At 46.1% G+C, this 17228-nt stretch overlaps 1 protein-coding gene across 1 annotated transcript in view; it reads left to right on the top strand.

The window, feature by feature from the left end:
- Positions 1-1424: 1424 nt before the first annotated feature.
- The window catches only part of LOC135387779 (uncharacterized), a 34735-nt gene continuing 18931 nt past the window's right edge, over positions 1425-17228 (top strand). The window contains exon 1 of the mRNA XM_064616900.1: positions 1425-1500. The gene's annotated coding sequence lies outside the window, so the exon portion shown is untranslated. The remainder of the gene's footprint in view (positions 1501-17228) is intronic.

The raw sequence follows: 17228 nt of genomic DNA, 5'->3' as shown, positions 1-17228 counted from the left end.
AATTATTATGCGAAACTTGTAACATTGCCAATTCAAGCAATAAATATCTTTACATACATACAACATTCAACAGCGTGCTGTCAATTCGCACACATCTTGTTTCGAGTGATCATTGCGCCTTGTTGAATAACATGAGGCCTTTTTTGCTCGATTTACGTCATGGTTTAATTCAATAGGACCTCATATGAGTGTTCGATAACTGCGGGCGATCAATCAATTATCTCCACGGACATATACAGCACCTAGCCTAAAAGATCTATAAAGACCACACTCTGGAAAACAGCAGACGCTAATTTCTTCTTGTAGCGCCCGGGGGCATCGGTGCTAATCACCATAAACAGTTGGGAGGAGAAAGGGGTTATGTACACAACTTAATTAGCCTGAAGGAAAGTCAATTCATGCGTGCAGATATAAACAATTTGGAAGGAGAAATCTCCCAGAAATGGGCTTACTTGCACAAGCAGACGGAAATAACTTGTACTAAAAGAGCTCATCAATGGAAGGGTTATTTATTTGCCTGCCTTATATTATATTCTATGTGCCTCTTGTATCCCTTCTTAAAGGTTGCGCCATTCCTATCAGAATAATTAAGTAAGAAAACGTCATGTTTTTCCTCTTACCGCTCCATAAAAATTGAATTAATTAAAAAGACGGGCCACGTTAATTACGTTCATAATTAAGTTGAGGCTTTCATGTTGGTCGTGCCGTCTAATTAATTGGGAAAAATTAATACACGTTAAAAGTGACGGCTTTTCGATGCCGTCAAATGAAACGCAAGAGGGATTTACTTTTGTCCGGTTCATGGACGTACTGAGAGGGGGGCAAAGGGGGCGTGCACCCCTCCCCCTAGAGCTCCAAGGTCGTTTGTGAAATTAGTGTGTTCTATAGTCATAGGTTGTAATGATCATTCTCAGATGTCATAATGGTTACTCTGAGCACCCGCGCAGTCCGCCTCCAGAAAAAGAGGTGTGTCTCTGTGTGTGTGTGTGTGTGTGTGTGGGGGGGGGGTGGCACGCTTGCTCCCACCCCCTCCTCTCTTACCCCCTTCTCGGAAAAAGTCCTGGGAACGCACATGGTTCTATCCTGTTCCAAAGTGTCGCGTGCTTCCACGAATGGTGGAAAAACTGCCGTTCTCTTTTTGATCCCACGACGGCTACAAAATTCGGAAGCAGAAAACGCTAAAAGAAATTGGGTTATCACCTTTTCGGAACCGTCTAAAACATCCGGTATTGGGAAATGCGTAGCCGTAGTCTCACACTTGAGGAAAGAAATAATGTTCAATATTTAGACATTAGTCCGAAGCCTTCCTCCCACCGCATGATATCTCACCCTTTCTCAATCGTTCCCTCCACAGGGGGCACGTGACCGATGACGTCACGCGCCAAGATTCGATTGGTTGGAGTCAGTTGAAGAGGTGGGCGTGTTCTCTTATAAATATAGCAACTTGTGGGAGAGATTGGCAACTTTTCTAGGCGGTCAACGGGAGTCACCGACGTGAACGTGAGTGCCTTCTTATTTCATATCTCCAGTTGAAGAATGAAATAACTCGGGGAAAAGCTCCATTGCCGGGAAGTGAGGACTATGCTAGCGAGCTGGTTTAAAGTTGTCCCTCAGTTTTGGGGTTAAAACAGGAGGACTTGTCCTGTACGTTTGTTTGTTCGCCCCTTTTCTTGACTCCAAACTGAAGGTAATGTCAAGGAGGGTTATAGAGTTCCTGACTTATTTCAACTGAATGGATTCTTGGGATGCTTATGTATTTGTAGTTTGTCTCGGCTGAGAGGCGTTTGAGTTGATAACAGCTACTTATCGGACTGATTTCCTTCGCAATCGATGATAATATTTACAAAGTGAATCCCGTAGAGATTGTAAGGAGATAAAAGTACACTCAAAAAACAGGACTTGACCGCATAGCACGCTGAGCCAACCCTTGCTGATACGGTCATCGCTTCTCATTCGAATATATAAAAATTGCGCCCACCTCTTTCTTTGAATCAGAAGCGATAGCCCTATCATTCTTGACAATGGTTGGCGCACAGCGTGCTATGCGGTCAAGTCAAGTGCCTATACCTAATGCACAAAATTTAATTGTCGGGAGAGGATCTTCCTAAGAAGGGTTTCTGTTGTGCCAGGGAGATGGGTTCCCACTATGGTGTTCACACCTTCATTTCGTTCAATATTCCCTCATGCAAATATCTTTATTCTACGACATGCGGGACCAGGGATTTCCTCAAAAATATCTCGCAACATTTTCTGATACGACTATCATCAATCTGCACAGCTGATACGGAATTCTTCCCAAGATAAATATCGTTGCGGAACAACACATTTGGAACAACAGCGGTAAGAATCGGCTCGAGGGGCAAAAGTGTCTCATTATGCGACTCCGTTTGAACCACAGTCGTCAGTCAGAAAAAAAAAAAAAAAAAAACGGCACAGAAGACCCAAGGCCCGTCCGGCAGGGTAACCTCGAAAACTGCGTGTATAGTTTATGCCTAAGGAGCTCTGTTCTACAGAAAAACGATCTTCCTTCCGTGAGCCTTTCCATCCAGTCTTGCCAGAAACGAGAGAATATCCTTTCCACCTCCACGTTAAAGCACAAGATATCTCGATCTTCGTCGAATATAAGGCAGGGTTTTATTCGCATCATATTCCAATTGCGGGAATGAAAAATTAAGGGATTTTGCGGTGGAAATGCGACCATCTGCCGGTTGGAATAGAAAGTTGTTTTCCCTCCCTCTCCTGGCAAGTATGAAGAGGGTACTTGAAAGTCGTCTCCCTTGTTGACATCACACTCCTTGGATCGACTCCAGGGAGAGCTTTAAGTGGACCTTCTTTTCCTTTCTTTTTGTGCTCAGTCGATTACCGTAACAACGTTCGGTCTACGCTGCTGCAACGTGACAGCAGCGTCACGAGCCATGGTAAGCTGTCGTGGACTTGACGTCGTAGAAGCAGACATGGCGGAGCCAACAATCCAGTTTAAAGAATATCTCCTGCGGACGATTAATAGTGAAGCGTGTACGGGAAGAAAACCATTACGAGTGGCGCAACCCAGCCAGGAGGCGAAGAAATGCCTCTCTTCTTCTTTCCTTCTTTTGCGACCTCTGTCTGGCACAAGTTCTCGAACAAGTGTCTCTCGGACTTTTAGTGTGCGACCTCTCCTTTTTGTTCTTGATATCCCCCTGTCGTGATCGGTCTGGCATACCGTCAAGTTGTCGGAACAGCGAGAGAAGTTCATTTCTCCGAAATAATGGTAGCCAAAGAGAATTTTGTCCAAAATCTCCCTCGCAAGCATAACTGAAATAGCAGCAGTCCTGAAAGCGGGGTCAAAACAGAGTTCGGGTATATTTGGCCGTACGAATGTATGTTTCTCTTTCTTTCTTTATTGTCCGTTTCCCATCTACAAGATGGCGGTGGCCCCAGGAAAAAAAACTACATTTATTGCGCACCATCCAAAAACACGAGAGTACATATTTCCTTCATACGACGTGTATATGGGTATGTAGGCGGGCAACTTGACGACACGCTGATAAGCAGAAATATAGTTCCTACACCGGAACTATGACAAGCTCTTGATGATATGAGACCTGTGTTTGGAGCAACGTGCAGCGATCCTATACAGTAGCCGGTATAACTGCGTGGCATTTACGGTGATTGGCGGTGAGCACCATTGCAGAATCGCAACCATTTATCGGCTCAAGAGGGAACCTTCGTTGTTCCACTGTGTGGACTTATCAATAGCAGTTTCATTGGCGCACAGGTCGTCGTCGTTTCCGAGGCACATGAAAGGCAACCGCTTAGCGTAACTATACGGTCTTCACACTAACGTGACGTTCTTCGCGTCCGTGAAATGTGTTTCTCGGTGATCATTCGTATGCTCACCATGTTCCAGACGTGTGCCTGTCACTCCGGTTCATGTATAGGCCATCACACGGCCCCACACTCTAAAAACAGAGCTTCATCGCGTACCACAGCCATAGCCAACCATAATCCCGAATGACAACGTTCTCTCCCTTGACTTGGTGGGTCCGTTTTCCTGTTACGCTATTCATAATTGCCACAAAAATATATGGCGGATGCCTCCCGTTTTTAGCAAATCAGGTGAAAGAACGGGAGCGTACGTGCTATGCGGTGAAGCTTTTCAGACTACAGAGTTTTTTGCTTCGTGTCATATCCAAATTTGTAGCGGGTAGAAAACGGACCAGCGCTGACCGAGGTCCCTTTCTCTTTCGGATGCATCTTGTGTCGCCCCCGCTCCTCAACCATATCAGGACGGTTGCTATTGGGGGAGGGAGGTAAACAATGCTTCCAGCACCGTGTGGCGGAGCAAAAGACCTTACCTGTAACATCACGGCACAATTATTATTATCATTATTAGAATGTTGTTACTTATCTGTTTCAAGTACATATTGCTGTTGCCCCATTAGCGGTCACATCTATTACAACATTTTTGATATTTTTACTTATATTTTTATATCTCCGAGCGATAGTTTTCTGTCTGCGTTGACAAAAGACTGCAATTTAAAAAACGTTCCTTGAGAAATCATTTGTCACAGAAACGGCAGGCAAAAATGACGGCATGGCGGCAGGTGGACCTTACAATTGTACAGAAACTGGTGTCTCGGAAGACCGCTGTCCTTGAGGGTGGCCTACGTCAAAGGACACTTTCTTCCCTTCATTTATCTCTTATTTTTATCCGTATCAGGATGCACACGGACGGTTGTGTGAAAGGGCGCAGCTACACACTCTTAAAAATGAACTTCACCACACAGCACGCTCCTAGCCAACCATCATCCCGAGTGACATCGTTCTCTCCCCTGATTTGTTGAAAACGGGAGGCGTACGCCTTTTTGTGACAATTAACATTTCTGCATAAGTGTCACAAAAAGGCGTACTCCTCCCGTTTTCAACAAATCAGGGCAGGTAACGATGTCATTCGAGATAATGGTGGCCAAGAGCGTGCTATGCGGTGAAGTTCATTTTTAAGAGTGCAGGGTGAAGCGAGAGGGTGAAAAAAATGGCTGCATGCATATACACTCTAAAAACAGAACTTGACCGCACAGCACGCTGTGCGCCAACCACTGCGAAGAATCATAATATTATCGCTTCTGATTCGAAGAGAGAGGTGGGCGCACGCCTTTTTGTGGCAATATATGAAAATTGCCACAAAAAGGCGTACGCCTCCCTCTCTCTTCGAATAAGAAGCGATAATTTTCTATGTTGGTTTTGGCCCCCCACTTGTGTGGTTTGAAGAAAGGACGTTTCCTCTGCAGTGCAAAACACGTAAAATGTCTCCGGGAGCAACTTTTCGCAGGTGGAACATTCTTGTATTTTGTTCAATCAATCAATCAATGTGTATGTTGTTGTTGTTGTCCCCATTTGACTGGAAGGGGATTCGTGAATTTCAGGATCGCACTGAGGAATTCATCTTTTTTTTCCTCGCTTTCTGCTCTGTTAACTCGATGGCGCAACGTGATGATGAGTCAACTGTTTGAAGAAAAAGCAACAGCCGTGGGATTAGCAGGGCCCACGCACTCTGATGAGTGGTCAACACATCGTTCCCCAGCATTCCCTTCATACATATGTTGCCCTTCCAGGATAAGGCGTTTTTTTGTTTGTTCCCAGACAGGAATATCCCCCTTCATTATCCAAGGGCGACCAAAAGCCGTAAAATTTTGGTCCGAGTAAAGCGATAAATACTGATGGTTGGAACGCAGAAAGTTTAACTTTAGTCCATCCTATTCACTCGTACTTTGTAATTGTTTCATGTAGCCTACTGTGTCCGCATTCAGATGCTCAACTGGCCTCACACCCCTTTCCACAATTGTAGATGATGATGGAGATGAGGATGATCAAACCAGGGTGGAGTGTTGATGACAGGAAATCTCGAAGGCGACGGAGACCTTAGTACATATGAACGCTTCTGGACCATAGGCCCATCACCTTGCCTGGTGGCATGCATTCTGTGCTGCAAGATCTCGGGCTCCCGCTGGTAGTTAGGGTAGTCCATAAGTAGTTGGTTCAGGTCAGCGCGCACATTGCATTGCATACCAAGTACACATGATGGCTGAAAGAGATTGCCGTTTTGGGCCTCACGGAGGAATGTGCGTGCTGGGCCGACTTGGACATTTGAGGAAAACCCAAGACAGCACACCGGGATTCCAACACCTCCCCGTGACATCACGTTCCTCAGCGTGTCCCTCTTTCTCGTCGTCACTTAATGAGTAGGATGACGTTATTCTTGTATTCGGGAATCGCAGCGATATCAAAATTCCGCCTTTGTGTGTAGTACAACAATAATGAGGAGACGGTTAGGAAAACTTCATCAGGTGCAAGATCTGCAGGAAAATATTGTTGTAACGTTTTAAATAAAAGTTGCTCACATATTCGTGAAGGAAGAATTTGCTTTCTTCTTATTTTACGCTGCATGCAGGTAGCTTCAAATGAATTCGAATGGCGGAACAGAGGGGGATATGTTTATCAAAAAGAGAATACGAAAGGGAGGATAGGGTAGTCTGGGGTAGTCAGCGAAACACGCTGCGTCGCGGACTGCTGGTACCTAGTGTTTACGCCGCGTTTGCCCTCGAGGGGGTGATGGCATCGACAGAAATCTCTAGTGCACTGTGCCAGCACTATGGCGATTGGTCAGCTAGGTGGGTTAGTTAAAAAAAAAAATGTGGAGACGATCTTCTTAGTCGTGGATATTGCCATCAACAAGAGGACAACAACACTCTCCACCAGTGTGTTCCAAACATAAGTAACGAAATACCGCTACACGCTACTCCACAGAAAAGTAGCTCAATAGTTGCGTCGCTACAAATTTGAAACGGTAACGCGATACCGCTACCAAGTAAAGGTAACGTAAATACTATGCCGCTGCTTATCCGCCTTCTCTATATGCAACACCTTCATTGTGTCTAAAGACGGCGCAACAAAGTTCATCACGTACAGTATAAAGTATCCCACTTTTTACAGCCAATATGTTATGTGGTAACGTGGGATCTCCACTTGATGTTCTAATACACAGGGCTGGATTGCTATTGGGAAAACGCTACGCGAGTCCGTGATCTTGACCTGCACCACGGCTGCTGCTGCATGTAGCATTACCAGAAAGAGCAGCACTGCGGGAAACTCCCCATTCATCACCTCGAAATCAACTTGTTCCTGAGATATGCGAGGTTCACCTACCAAGGGAATTTCCATTTATTACGCTATGGAGTCATCCGACAGAATATGCGGATAGTCTTCCACATCGTCTCATCATATACAGTATAGGTGAAGAGAGAGAAAACGAATTTCGCCGGCCCCACGAAACAGGGCGCGCCCACGAGAGGACCTCGAAAGTGACGTTCTCGAAACCAAGGAGAATGTTCGATTGCTTTGTAAGATCAGAGTCACGATTTATTTATCCTGGTTTCGATGTCTATCCCACTCGTTTAGCGAAAGAAAGCCATAGTTTAGCAGCCGGCTAGTTGGGAGACACGACGGAGGTTAGTTTATTATTATATGTTTCCAAGTTGGGTGTTTGCATTTGTATATCCAGGGTCCTAAGTTCGCAGTTTCCCGTGCGTGACTGCGCGTTTTATAGTGAGATAACATTTATTTTACGGAAGTAAACGAACAACCAATAACTGTCCTCGATTATTACACTCATGCTCCGCCTTTACCGACATGGCCGACTACCACGTGAGTCCTACTATGCTTCTATGCTTATGCACACGTACGAGTTATTTTGCAATTAAGGAGCTTCAGTCATGCGCTTGGGTGAAAACATGGAGCAGAAATTGGGTGTTTCCCAGCAGTCATACTCCCAGCCACAACAAATCCTGCAACAAACTCTTATACTGTGCGACCAAACATGGCACATAACAGGCACGTAAAAAGCTCGGTGACATACAGGTAAACAAACCTTACGTAATAATACGCACTACCATTATTATTATTATTATTATTATTATTAGTGAGCATTTATCCGCTTTTCGTACGGTGAGCAAATGTCCTGTTGGCACTTTCAAAGGGGGAAGAGAGGAGTGTGCATTTTAAGTACGAGTCTCTGAGCTGCGCTGTAAACTTGCGATTATTCACAAAAAAGTGAAGGATACCCTCAGTATAGCTGAGTCGTGCTGGCTTGCTGAGCTCAAAACCGAGGCAATGTAGTAAACATTGCTCCCATCCCAGGAGGTCGAAAGGTCTTTCCCTACATGCTGGCGTGCAAAACATTAGTCGCCCTAACACACATGATTGAGGTGAGGTGATGATGGGGGACCACTTTCAGAGAGCCGACCAGCGTTCGATCACGGTCGCAAGATCTCCACTTGTCTATACAAGTATTTACCTTCGGAATCCTTAAATCGGAATCGTGAATAAGTGCAGTTGGTGGTTACAATGAATCACAAAATGTTCTTACTGCGCGAATGACGAAAACTCGCTCGTTTGCAAATAATCTGTCGGTAAAAAAGTACTTGGGATGAACGCTGTAATTGAGCTACCAATCAGAGCTGACCAGTTTTAAATGACCAACCTAGGAAGAACGTGATGCCATTCACTTTCCATTTCTTCGCACAAGGAATGCATAACAGGTAGGTTCACTGATCACGTAGTCCCATCTACGTGCATCGCAAAGTTTCTTCTCTAGTGATTTTCTACCTAGCAGTGATGCCTTTATTATGCTGGGGCTTATTGTGTTTACACTCGCCCGAAACTACATAATGAAGGAAGTGTTTCGCAGTCTAATGGTTGGAGTATAGCTTCCGTTTCTCCGCCATGCAGATTGTAATTCCTAAATTGGATTATATTCAGTGGTCAGCCGCAATACAACGCGTTGCAGAAGAGATCCCCATTTGACGTTACTCAAAAATGCAAATTTGTAGACGGGCGTGGAGTGAAACCTTTCCGGTAATGACAAATACATAACATGGCGCCCGCGAACTCTCCATACAAAAAAGCTCTGCTTAATGGCTGGGGAGGTGCATTCATCTCAACTTGTCTGACATCTCAGACGTCACAACCACCCGAGGAGAAACACCATTATGTCACAAGTCCCTAATGAGTCCAAATTAGGCCCAAAACGACTGGCAAGAATAAATGATCTTTCTTTTTAAGTCGTCACATCATACGGAATGTTCGTTTGGATGACAATTTCCGGGCAAAGTCTTCAACATCGCCTTCAAGCTGTGACCCTTTTTCAAAAAAGAAGATTTTAGAGAAAACACGTTCACATTTCCATGGATGCGCGGTCTTTACTCGAGCTATGTGCCTTTTTAATGATGTTGATTGTGTTCTACCACAAGAACGACGCTGACACGTTGGGAAATAACTTCCATAAAATACCGTATATGCCGACGTATACATATTCGCAATCCCTATAGATGCAAGGCATTCAAATATTGACGAAAGAAAAATTGAAATTGATTGATCTGACGTATGTAAGCTGCCTCATTTACATATAAAGGGCGCAAGTTTTACCATTCCTATATGAATCTTATCTGAACCGGATTATTACTGGCTATTTATCGGCTCGTACACTCGCGATTTGCTTATTCGACCGATTTTTCGTGTCATGTCATTATGACGTTCACGTGGTTCATTTCTAAGACGCTTATTTGGAGGAGTTATTTAAAGAAATTGAAAGAACCGTAAGACGCCATGTCATAGCATGTTCTTCCTGAGATGCCCCTTGTTGGCTTGACCCGAATGACATTCATTCATTAGGGCACGGACAACACAACGCATACATCAAGTGACCACACTCTTAAAAATGAACTTCACCGCACAGCACGCTCCTAGCCAACCATAATCTCAAATGATATCGTTATCTCCCCTGATTTGTTAAAAACGGGAGGCGTACGCCTTTTTGTGACACTTATGATGTTCATAATTGTCACAGAAAAGGCGTACGCCTCCCGTTTTCAACAAGTCAGGTCAGATAACGATATCATTCGAGATTATGGTTGGCTAGGAGCATGCTATGAGGTGAAGTTCATTTTTAAGAGTGTACGATCAGGTAATGACATGCATATGAGTTCAGTATAGGTGGAGAGGCCTGATGATCTACATGGGTTGGTGAGTGCGGATAGATATGCAGCAAAAAACCTGAATATAATACACCATCGAAATATGGCCGTCCGGAACCGAATAAAATAGAATATAAATAGATAGAAAAAAAAAAGAAACGTATACACTCGAAAAACAGAACTTGGCCAACCACTGCCAAGAATGATAGGGTTATCGCTTCTGATTCGAAGAGAGACGGGGCGCACATCTTTCTGTTGCAATTTTCATATATCCAAATTGCCACAAAAAGGCGTACTCCTACCTCTCTCTTCGAATCAAAAGCGATAACCCTATCATTCTTTGGCGTGCTATGCGGTGAAGTTCTGTTTTTAGAGTGTAGGCCGCAGCTGTCCAGGACGTGATCGTGACAGCACTTATGTCCTTGAGGTAGGTCGTCAGTGGCCAGCTCACCACTATACCTTGTCAACACTAAAAGATCACTTGTCGGGCGTTCTTCAGTGTTCGCCGACAAGGGCGGCGTCGGCAGGTGACCAGCACGTGCTCCGTGTTCTCCACAGTTCCGCAAGTTGAATAGTTGGGCGATCCAACGACACCAATCTTATGAAGGGGAGTCGTAGGCGATGAATGACGGACTCTAACGGCATCTTCGATGAGAGCCAGTTGGGGTCGATTCGCGCGAGGAACGAGTGATTCATGATGTCCACATGGCTTTAGAGAAGCGATTACGTAAGGAGTACTTTGCATCGGATTGCGTCAAGGAGTTTTATGAGCAGTTCTTTTCCTTCTCATTTCCACTGATGCCGCAGTGCCCTGGGCACCCTTTGTTTCGGCAGAGTTGTATGTTGCGATAACACTGTAGACTACCACTGTGAAGACAGTGCCCTTCCATGGTCTCTCTCAAGCCCAGTCACCCGCCTAACTGTTCCTGGCGTGCATGGAAGGAAAAGGAGTGCAGCCACGTGTTTTTTACCGAGCAGCTTACCCTGGGCATGATGAATGATAGGTACACGACGTCAACGTCGGTTTTCACTGACAGGTCACCTATCCGGGATGGCTCGTCATTTCTCATTGCATCTCAGCCAGTCTCCTGTGGTCACCGTCTTTCTCACAGAGAGAGAGAGAGAGAGAAATACATGATGACGATGGTATGGGGATGATGCTGACGACGCTGACAGGGTTTTAGAGAGAGTCGATCAGGCCGGTAGTTTGCAGGAATTTGATGAAGGGTCGCAAGACGGACATCTGCTTTCGTGTGTCCCATGGTCCCAAAATGAGTCTGAGGTCAAGGGGTCGGCTGTTAATCCGCGCGCGCAAAGTCGTTTGCCAACAAGTGACGCTCCCTCCTATAAGTGGCACAAGCGATGATCACATGGTCCGCGGTCGCTGGCACACCACGCTCCGGGCACAAGGGACTACTGGCACACCCTATCTGGTAACGGTAGTACGGCGTAAAGGCAACATTCAGCCGTAAGCGATGTAGGAGGGGACTTAATGACGCGCGGTAAAGATGTCGGTAAGCGACACGAGAAAGTTGGGTCCACAAATCCCAGTATGGTACTGACCGGGACATCCCGACGCCATTGTTCGACGGATGAGGAGGCAGCCCAGTCACGAAGAAGGGACCGTCTGTCCGCCCTTGGGAGAACAATCGGGACTCACTTGCCCTGGCGGTGAGCGGCCGCTACCGCAGCGTCGGCAACGTCACAGAACATCATCTACGTTACCGAGTTCTACGCCATCCTCTTTAGTATGCACAAAAAGAAAAAAAAAAAAAAAATCAGCCACTCCAGCTCAGTCCTGGGTCGTCTTTATTTTATTTTTTATTATTTTCCTCCTCCTCCTCATCATCATCGTTTCTCTTTCGCTCAACTGCTCGGTTGGAAAATAACAGCCACGAGTGAACTTTCATCGTTCCGTCTCCTTGGCTGGGAGCGCGTGCGGTGCCCTTTTATCACGACGATTATACAAGCGCTTGGCATCCAACTCGATAGAACGAATGCGCGTTGGACCGAAGCAGGTTTTGGTCATCGCTGTAACGCAGCAATGGAATGCGAGGTGGCGGGCCATGTCATTCAAGGAGAGGAATCACATGCTTTGTAATTAGCCTTACCCACAAATACGTCCTCTGTGAGCAACCACAGGCCAAGCCGAACATGAAACAACATTTGGCTGAGTCTGTAATCTGGCGAAACCATAACGAAAGATGTCGAAAATAAATGGCGAATACGAGACAAATAATTTTATTCTTGGTCCCTACTTTTTTCGACGGACACCCAAGTGACCAGAGGTACGTGGAGCACGTTTATGACCCAAGTCAAGTGTCGTGTGGTACCAACACGACGAGCCTCGTACCGGCGCTCCTGCTGGACGGTAGGCCCCATTTCGTGCCCGACCTATTCCCCCTTGACTCGTTCCTGTCCCGCTAACACCGGCAACACTGGAACAAATAATAATTAATTGCTGCGCACAACAACAAATATATTTTGACGACAAAGGGGGGAGGTTTTGCACACAAATAACGACGCAACAGCTGCGCCTTCCTTACTGTGAAGCGCCACCCCAGGCGATCTTATTGTTGCTCCAGTCTATGGACAGCATTTCATATGAAGAGCACCTCCACTATGGGAACAGAGCTTCATCGCATAGCACGCTGTGCGCCAGCCATTGCCACGGTTAGCGCTTCTGATTCGAGGAAAGAAGGGGGCGTACGTCTTTTTGTGGCTATTTGGGCCATTGCCCCAAAAAGACGTACGCACACTCTCTCTTCGAATCAAAAGCGATAACCATATCGTTCGCGGCAATGATTGGCGCACTTGGTGTTATGCGGTCAAGTTCTGTTTCTAGAGTGCATGGGACGTACTTTTGAAGGTGATACAGTCAAGTCCAATCGCATAACCTCTCCATATTTTTCTTTCTTTTTTTTTCCAAGTCCAATCGCATGTTTTTGAATAAAAGTTTTTATTTACCAATTACGTACCGAAACGTAATTACTGCTACATAAAACATACGTTCCGAAGAGTCCCGAGTAAAAGTTACGATTTTGTAATTTTATTAATGAGCGTATGCTCGCTGCTCAGTCCTTGACCAATGTCTCGAGAAATGTTTACCAAAAGCAAGTTCTTGGATAGGCGCCGCCCGTTTAATTACCCGGCAGAAGAGTGGATGGCTCAATCCCCCGCCAACAAATTGCAGCATCACCGTTGATTGCATCTTTCTTTCCAGATACCAGGGAGGCGTTCAGTGTAGAGATAACTTGATGCGTGAGACGAGTAAACGAGCCTATTGGACCGCGTTGCCCAAAGTGCTCACAGCTGTCCAATAGGGTGTTCCGATTACTTATCTCGACAATTAGCGAGCATCGCCTTCCTGGGGTGCTAGACTCGTCAACGCTGAGCTAAGTTCAATAGATGACGTCGCGATAGGAGGAGCTTTAAACTTTAGGAATTTGTTTCCCGGTCACTGAAGTTGGGCCCTACGTCAGCAGCGATAAATGAAAAAAATAAATAGAAGGTCGGCTCGTGAGCGACACCCCCAATGGCATGCGAGAAGGAGGTAGATATCGTGGAGGAGAAAGTGCGCCGCTTTTGTCTGAGGTTATCCTTATCGTGTGTCCTTACGACTGAGGACATGCGAAGATATAAGTGTATTAATTGCGATGACACCGTCGACAGCTACGGCAAAAATAACCGACCCTCAGTTGGACATGCTGCTCAACTACATGGGGGGGATATGTTTAATAGAGCGAACAAGAAAAAACGAATATGTCAGCCAGGGACCAGAACAGTGCCGGGTCAGCGCAGAAAAGCAAAGCAAAGCGGCAGCAGCTCTGAGGTAGAGTTCGTAGAGCGAAAATAGTAATTTAATAAAAAGCGGCGAAAATTCGTAACGACGGCAAAGGTACAGGCGGGAGGCCGTCGAATAGCGAATTTTATCGGCCGTGGTGCCGTTGACGGGACCGGGGCACCTGTGGCAACCACAAAGGGCATGCATGAATACACGATGTCACTAATATGTTGCTTAATGACACTATTTTGTAAATGTGTGTTTGAAAATGTTGTCAAAGTCTCTCACGGAATGGAAACTAACCAGTTGACAGACTCGAACATTTCCGATGACCCTGTCGCAGGCAAGAATGCCTATGCGACGTACTCTGACAGGAGTTGACACCAACTATCGTCTCCAATGACATCGTTCGTTTCCTCGATTTTTTCAAAATGGGAACATGGGCATTTCCGTGACGCAGTTACGTTAATTGTCACAAAAAAGTGGACGCCCTGCTTTCTCCTCAAATCAGAACAGTCAATGATGGTGAAGTTGTTTTGAGAGCGCATCACCATTTGGAGAGCTCTACGCGAGTCCGTGAGGATGACAGCCTTGGTGATTACCTCGACCTGGTACCGCAGCTGCTGCATATAATATTGCCAGAAGCTCAGCCGTCGTCTGATGTCGGCCTTCATCTCATCTCATCCTGGCTACAGTCGTGAGGCCAACGACGCCACCAGCACCTGTTTTGAGAGCGCATAACACATTTGGTAAAAATAAAGCTTGCAGCGCCGAATGACACGGCTTCTGACAGAGCGGGACGTGCGCCTTATCGGAATTGTCACAAAAGGCGCGATGACAGTTTGGTATGTTATGGCGTGTTATGAGCTGAAGCTCTCATGAAACAGGTCGTGTTTCTCAATTCCGCATAGAGTCCCCTTAGCTCCGCTTGCCGTGTCCCAGTCAGCCTGGGGGCGCCACCGTCGTCCTCGGAGGGCTCGACGTCACCAACAAATTCGAGTCTCGCGTAGTGTTGGCACCAGTAGGCGTCTTTGGTGATGGTTCCAGAAGTGCCCGCTGGCCTAAGGATGCATCCACTGCAGTCCCGTCGCGTGAGGGAGTTCTTGTTGGCATCCCGTCGAAAGCTCCACCACTCATCATACAATCGAACCGCGTTTCGATCTGTGGCCACAATGCCTTGAAAAGTTCTCGTTCCGAAGAACCTCCACAGTCATTGCCCACGACGTGGAACGTATCCTGCGCAAATCTCCGGCGTCGCGCGAAGACGCGGTCGCACAACTACCACACAGTGCCCGCGACAATCGATAATGCAGCCGAAAAGTGTGGCGTTCCCAGGAGTTTTTCCAAGGGGGGCAAGAATGCAAACTCCACCACATCTTTTAGGCGGACGTTGCGTACTGTGTGGATGCAAGAGGTTCCTATCGTGATATCCGAGAATAATCTTACGAACATCATTAAACCAAATTGCTCCCCCTGGCTCTTCGAATCAGAAGCGGTAATCCTATCATTCGTGTCAATGGTATTGCGGACAACGTGTTCTGACAGTATAGGATCACGCAAGATGCGCTTCTCATCACGGATAATGATACCATTGCGCACAAGCGTTCTCCACGTATGCATGTTGTCTTCTCCTATGGTTGCAGGCTCGTGACGTCCTGTTATTTTCCACGTGGTTTCCTTGCTGTACAAAAACGGGATTTTTCATTGAGACGCGGAGGAGATATCAGCTTTCCTTCTGATTGAGAGATGCGTCCTAATATAAAATGCACACAACAGAGACATGAACACTTCATGTGCGGGGCGTTGGAAAGCGTCGGCGCTCTTCTATGCAGCGGAGCAGCACCTCGAAACGAGCGCTTGCAAGTGCACAGACCCAGGCTTTTTCGGACATGAGACTTCCGTCCCTTTTACCATGAAGTGGTTGTGTCGTCGCAGTGTGGGCACTAGTCTGTTTACATGTGCTCAAACTTACAGGGGGTCCAGTTGAAAAGAAGCGAGCAGATACATAGAAAATGGAAATACGAAACAAATATTTTTTTTAACCCAAGTGTTGTTGTGTTCAGTGATTCGAATACACGCATAACACCGATGCCGATACAGCGGGGTTGTGTCATGTAATGTGTCACAAAACAGGGGCTTAAAATTCTACTTCGGGGTGTCACTTGCTGTTGTCATCGACAAACTTTTGGTGTGAGGTGCGCGCACTTGATCGATTTTCAGTCGCGAGAAAATCTTCTGAATAGAACTCTGAAAACGTGCCAAGTCAGCGAAACTTTTTTTATTCGTATATTTGTTGTTGTCTCTTTTTTTTGCTTTTTCTTGTTCGAAACAGAAAAGTCATTTCGTTTTCTCAACCAATTTCAACACGAAAACACATTACCCTATCACGCGGCAGTTCTACCGGCACCGTCCTAGCGTGAGGCCATGACGATCTGCCCGATCGGACATTCCATCATCGCCGGTCAAGACTCATGAAGAGGGACACCACCTCCTCTACAACAATAAAAACAGCTGGGGAAAATTTTCTTTGCGCAAAATCTCGACCGCGTTAATTACTCCCTCACGTAATGTAGAATACTGTGGAAAGGAGCGATGAGAGTGTTCCATGCTTCTGCTGACAGCGGCAGCAAGGTTGAAACGACGCAGCTACCTGAAGCAAAGAGTGAGGAGGTTACGAGAAAAGCCGTGTACCGGGTGCTTCGTCTTTTTTCTTTTTGCGCTTGCATAACTTGATGGAGGACTGCACGGCCGGCAATTTTCGTGAATCGTACAACGTTTCCTTTCTACCATTACCCAGTAACGCGGGTGTTTGGTGATGCCAAGGGATCAGGCCTCGAGTCATGCTGTTTCTATATGTATCAGTTTGGAAGAAATATTGATTCCATTCAAAATTGAACATATAATTCCGTATTCGATTCGGAACACAGTTATGCGCCTCGAGATCCGAAATACTCTAATGTTCGCGCAGCTCAAATATACGAGGGGCGTTCAAGTCAAACCGGGACTTTTCATTTTTCGCAAAAAAAAAAAAAAAAAAGGAATTTAGAGGCGAGAAATGAGTTTTATTTTTCAACGTAATCTACAGGGTGTGTGTGCAGAAAAACATGACCCGCCATTTTTACATGTAACTCGCTGTCTACTTAGCCGAGGAACTTCCGGTGGCGCACGACGGCGTATTTGTGCGTGCGAAAGCTACAAAAAAATCCTGGAAAGCATACTCAGTGTAAAAAAATAAACACAGCGCGAAAACATGAGCTTCCATGCATTAGAATAGGGTGGTCATGACAGTGCATGGTAGTGCATTTCGGTCTCAGGAGAGTTTATGTGCAGGCACCGCTAGGGGTACTGCCGATAAGCATCCACGTGGGACATCGTTTCGATTTATGCACCTATAGCTCCCCTAGCGGTACTTGGACACAACTCTCCTACGTTAA

Source organism: Ornithodoros turicata, chromosome 3, assembly GCF_037126465.1.
Source record: "Ornithodoros turicata isolate Travis chromosome 3, ASM3712646v1, whole genome shotgun sequence".
NCBI classification, from domain to species: Eukaryota; Metazoa; Arthropoda; class Arachnida; order Ixodida; family Argasidae; genus Ornithodoros; species Ornithodoros turicata.
This window is presented reverse-complemented; position numbering and strand designations above follow the sequence as displayed.